The sequence below is a fragment of the Polypterus senegalus genome, chromosome 3 (genome assembly GCF_016835505.1).
Source record: "Polypterus senegalus isolate Bchr_013 chromosome 3, ASM1683550v1, whole genome shotgun sequence".
NCBI classification, from domain to species: domain Eukaryota; kingdom Metazoa; phylum Chordata; class Cladistia; order Polypteriformes; family Polypteridae; genus Polypterus; species Polypterus senegalus.
Window position 1 is genome coordinate 47,488,679 of NC_053156.1, and position 6,000 is coordinate 47,494,678.

At 40.1% G+C, this 6,000-nt stretch overlaps 1 protein-coding gene across 2 annotated transcripts in view; it reads right to left on the minus strand.

The window, feature by feature from the left end:
* Nucleotides 1-5,680, minus strand: part of LOC120525111 (phosphatidylinositol 4,5-bisphosphate 3-kinase catalytic subunit alpha isoform-like) — a 104,498-nt gene extending 98,818 nt beyond the window's left edge. The window contains exon 1 of one of the 2 annotated variants that reach the window (XM_039747130.1): nt 5,546-5,680. The gene's annotated coding sequence lies outside the window, so the exon portion shown is untranslated. The other variant, XM_039747131.1, reaches the window with a different exon arrangement.
* Nucleotides 5,681-6,000: the final 320 nt, after the last annotated feature.

Sequence of the window (6,000 nt, forward strand, 5' to 3'; positions counted from 1 at the left end):
ACCGTAGATGTTGGGTAGAGGTTGTAGCAGTAGGGGGAGCTATCGCTCCCCTGAACCCTCAGGTACCACGCCAAAACACCAGGTAAAAGTGCAAGAATTATTATTTATTATAATAATCAAGTGCACAAAGCACCAACACTAGACTCTTCTCAATAAACAATACTAAATAATCAATAAACCAACAATACAATAACCAATCCTCTGACTCCCAGATGCGTTGCCCTCTCAGCTCACCGTCTGGGAGCTCCCTCAGTCCTTTTATATTCCCTGACCCGGAAGTGTTCCCAATCCCCAGTCCATGTGATCTTGTATCTCTTCCGGGTCAGGTAAAAAGTACATTTCTTCACCCTGGAAGCCCGTCGCTCTTCCTGTGACGAACGTCCGGGTCATAGTGCATAAATGAGTCCACTGGTCTCCCGACAGCGACACCCAGTGGTTTCCAAGGTATCCAGCAGGGCTGCACATAAAAACTACATAGTCCATGAGGCCCTGCTGGAAGTCGGGGCCCGTCCATGCTCTCGGGAGAGCTCCTCCTGGCGGCCTGGGGGTGAGGGCCGGAATATGAAGCCGGCCATCCACTACAAGGTTAAATTGTTTTTAAAGGAAATAAGGAGTAACACTGGTCCAAACTGGACCAGAAACAGTAGGGCTGGAGCCTGGCAAACACAAAGCAACTTAATTGAAAAAGACATCTCAATTTTTTAGAAGTTATTGTTGTATATTGGGGTCTCATGTATAACGCTGTGCATAGAATTCACACTATAACATGGCATAAGCACAAAAGCGGGAATGTGCATACGCACAGAAAAATCCAGATGCATAAATCTGTGTGTATGCAAACTTCCACGGTCTTCCGCTACATAAATCCCAGTCAGCATGAAAAGTAACGCACGTGCATTTGCCTGCTGTTCCGCCCCAACTCCTCCCAGAATTATGCCTCTTTAAATATGCAAATCAATAAAAATAGCCCTTAAGGTCAGCGTTCTGTAAAAAGACAATGGGAAAAGCACGGGGGAAAATAGAAGAATTTCAGCGAATACCAAGTGGAGGCAAGAAAAAACGTACTATGTGTTGGTTTAAACAATAGTATAATCAACAAAAGGAAGTTGATCGAGTGACAGAGTGTCGGAGAAACTCGAAAGCTCAAGTTTACAAAGTCGCACAGTGTCCAAAATAAAAAAGAAGTTGTCACATATCAAAGTTGCCGTGAAAAGGTCATAGCCCACCATCTGAATGTCATATGAAAGCTTATTAGGGTACAGACCAAAAAAATAGGCACACAGTTGGAAAAAAGCACGAAATGTCAACTTTAATCTTGAAATTTCCAATTTAATCACATAGTTTATTTTGTCATTAAAGTAGAACATGATAAACTTCATCTTAAAATTGTTTAATTTACTAGTTTCTTAAATCCCATCATAACTAAAGTAGCACGTTAAATGCTTTGTTTTGTATTTGATTTTCTATGTGCTCTATGTGTGTGAATCATTTAATGCTTCCAGGCTTTCTCTTCCTCCGACAGGACACAGAATCCATTACACTAATAATATTACAAGTCTCTAAATAATTAAAATACTGAGATGTATACGTGATATCATTTACATGATGATAGGAGTTAAATCATGTTATTAAACATGGGCACACAGTGGCGCAGTGATTGTTCATGACTCACGCAAGATGCTTGCTGTGCCATGTGCGACCTTCGATGAAATAATTTATTGTAGCAGTACTGTCTCTTTCAAACGTACTAACCTCCAATTCCTGTCCTTACTTTTCTTTCTCCAAATACCCAATCGCCATACAATCAGCTCTGTAATAGACATTAAGTCATCTGTTAGCTTAGAACGCCAATTCTTCAAAACTTGTAAGGAACATTGAAATATCTTCACAGTACGTGTTTAATTATTCTATCCATCTATCCTTCTAGTGTCACTCCAGCTCAGGCAAGAATACAGCGCGAGGCAGGAACAATCCATGTACAGAGCGCAAGCTCCTAGCTAGTGTTGCAGCACCGTGTCCTGGCATGTTTAATTATTAACAATATAGATTATTTCAATTAAGTTAAAGTTTTATCTGTATAATAAACATATTTTGCTGCATTTCATCCTAAAAATGATATCATCATCATATGTAAATATGTACATTATAAAGTGGCTCAGGTCGTGCAATATTATAACTGTATCACAAGTTTACAGTGGGGTAACTGTATTTATAAGTACAAACAGTTCTACAAGGAGCACTTGATGGACTGATTGATTGCGTTTATAGTTCTTGGGATGAAACTGTTTCTGAACCGCGAGGTCTGCACAGGAAAGGCTTTGAAGCTTTTGTCGTATGAGAGCAGTTCAATAGACAACATGTCTGAGGCAGCGTGTGCTTGATGCTGTATACCGATAATTCTCTTTCTCAGCTTCTGTAGATCTTTGATTTCCCACTCAGATACAGTGATATAAATACTCTGAGTGGTGCAGTGAGAGTAATATGGAAAAAGATGATCCACTGTGGCAACCCCTAACAGGAGCAGCAGAGAGAAGAAGAAGAAAAAGGTGTAGTGAGAGTAACAACGCTAAAGCAGCTATTGTATTTAGAATAGTTTGACCATTCCGTGGACCATTATATTGTTACTAGTTAATTACAATCCGATGCATTAAACTAATAAACAATATGCGGTTAATTTCAGTGTATTTATAAAGCCATGTCAGGGATGTGGATCTGAAACAGAAAGGATAACCACACAGGAACAGTAGCATTGCTTTGACGCTGGGTGCCGCCAGTCTGCAAAACCGAGCAGTGGACTTGCGTACGACAGGGTATGAGGTACCGTGGAAAAGTGCGTGGCTTTACGGCAAGTTTAGGTTTTATACATCGTAATTTGAACACAGAAATGTTCTTACGCAAAATTTTTGTGCGTACGCACTATTTATGCATGAGGCCCCAGATCTCTATGTTCAGGGCGTATATTTGCTAAATTGTAGTCATTCACACAATGCAATAAAAAAAGACGTGGCAATCAGTTTTGATTTTACACACACAGACACCATGATAAAATCAACTTTTCTCTATGTTCTGAATATCACAGAATCAAAGTTAGTGAATTTTTGATCCTATCACCAAACTTCCATTTATATGGAAGTAAAAAATAAATTTAAATTAATTCTGCCAGTCTCTGGAAGTCCACAATAAAATTCACCTTAGAAAGCAAATCCAAAGGAGTCAAACCAATAATTCAAAACCTGAAAACCCTAGAAGAAGCAACTGTACCCTCACAATGACAGCATACAAAGCACTCAGGGAACTGGGGCAGAACCTAAATAGACAGAAGAACACAGCTATGGAGAGAAATAGAATGACATTAAAGCAGTATTCTAAAAGGTTTTCTTAATGTCCAAGACAAAGGAACTGAAAACGCCGGCAGCCCAAAGGCCACATACAGAAAATTACAGCCTGTTCCTTTGTTGGCATGTTTGTCAAATGCACTCTTTGAAAAGATTCAAATCCTTCCCGGGATTGCACGGAGGAAGAGGAAAGCACAAATAAACACACACACACGTAAGCAGTACACACAGACTAAGAAGTAGGACATCCTGTCAGAAGACGCCTACATGTGCTTTATAAACAGGCTTGACTAAAATGTAATACATAACGCCAAGCTCAGTTTACGTATAATTATAGCAGTGCATATAATGTGTGGATTACACAAGCAGCTTTCTAAAAATGTGGTAAAGATAATCAAACACATAATATATTTTAAATTATGTATGCATTTATATACAGATTAAAATATATATGTGTATATAAAAATCTATAAATATATTATGCATTTGATATCTTACTGTATATATATCCATTCATTTTCAAACCTTCATAATCCATTTTTGATTGCAGAGGGTGCCTGAACCTACCCTGCAATATTCAGTGTAAGGCAGAAACATACTCAAAAAAGTACATACACTCAAATACGATTAACAATATATTGAAATTAAACACTGTATGTAAAGGGGACATGGTGATGATGTGGGTAATACGTCTGTTACCTCATTGCTCCAGCATTCTAAGTTTAAATCCTAAACCTGGCCATGGTCTCTGTGGAGTTTGTGTGTTCTCTATTGTTTGTGTGGGTTTTGCAATCACATTCTCAAAAATGTGTAGGTCAGGGTATATAGTGAATTAAATGCAAATGTACTGTACACAATGAAGCATAAAACAAAGCCATTCTTAACATTGCATTCATAAACCATCATCATCACTAGGAACATTGGTTTGTGAAGATTAGATTTACTCTTTTAAGACAGACAGACAGACAGACAGACAGATAGATAGATAGATAGATAGATAGATAGATAGATAGATAGATAGATAGATGCAAGAAATAATCCTGGATAGAACACCATTTCATTTCAAGACAGGAGACGTTTATTGTTCACTCAAATACATATGCACACATTCAGCTACTGTATGCATGGCATTTCTGGTTTGTCAGTTTGGTTATGTACTTAAACTACATGTTAATGCTGTTATTGACAGCAGCTGCCCTCTTATTATCCAAGCCAGACGTTTTTATTTGTGTTGGGTTGGGGGTATTTATTGTACAATAATTTGTACATTTTTCTTAATCGTCTGTAATGTTAAAATGTCCTATCATATCTATCTATCTATCTATCTATCTATCTATCTATCTATCTATCGATCGATCGATCGAAATACAATGAACCTAAACAGACACAGACACTTTGCGGTTTAACGGTTAATAAAGTCGCTCAAATGTGTTGTGCGAAGAAGTATTCAATTCATTAAATATCCTATAACACCAATCCTTTGTGGTTTTCTAAAAGAAAGAAAGAAAGAGGCCTGTTAGCCTTTGCTGCGTTAAATTATGAGATTCTCACAGACATGTCTCGCGCTCTCCCCGGCACGACACGATGTCCTGTTTTCGCGCAAAGGCGGATTTTGCGCTGCAAGCAGATCGAAAAAAAAGCAACCGAGGCGCAGCTGTTCCAGCGGCTGGAGAGCCGACTCCGGGTTTCCACTTCATCCAAGCCGGAATAAGAAGGGCGGGCTGGCAGGCAGTTGAGTTGCCCCGCCGGCCGTGCACACTCTCCCAACTATCGATTGCTGGCTAACAGCTGACTGTCGCGATTGTTGAAGCTTAGCCGCGCTTTGTCTTTTCATTATCCCAAATGCTGCAATCCGACAACTGCCTCCAAGGTTTCATTAAATAAATACAAAGCTAGACGTTTTTTTTTCTTTCTTTTCTTTATTCATTGAAACGGACCCTTTCTGTCTCGTTTTTCATCTCGCTTTATACTTCTGTTTCTCCCGTTCTTTCATTTATTCTAAATCTTTTATTGTAACGTCTTTCATTCCGTTTAGTGGTGGCAGTGAACATTATTTTTGTCAAGTAGTGCCCAGTTACTCACCCGGGGGCTCAGATGTGCCAGTCAAAAGCGGAACCTTGCCAGTTTGCCCAGTTCTGTTGACTTACACCCTCTCGCTACCCCCACCCCCCTGCTCGATCCTCGCCCCGGCTGTAAGAGATGGCACTCACCGCTGTTCCTGCCCTCCGTGTTGTAATATTTTCTTTCTGTCACTCTTTTATTTAACACAACAGCTGGTCCGGACTGCGGATTACTGCGCAACAATAAAATGTACTGGAAGGAGTCAGTGAACAGTGTCTCGTCAATCCAAAAAAAAATTACATTTAAAGGAGCCGCGTCGAAATCCGTGTGGCCGGCATGCGACACGCACGCATTCGCTCAAACACGCACACGTACAGACACACACACACCCGCACACGCACACAGACTGGAGCTCTCGGTCACACAGATGCGTGTGCCTTTAACGTTACAATGGCAGTTACGACGCAATTAATAATTTAACAAACGCCAGGTTGTGTTTCTTTCATTCTCGGATGTTTTCTGCGTATCCTGTGTCCCCTCGCGGACTTCGCGACAAATCCGGCATTGTTAACTGCTGCATAACTAAACATTTAAAGGGGCCGCG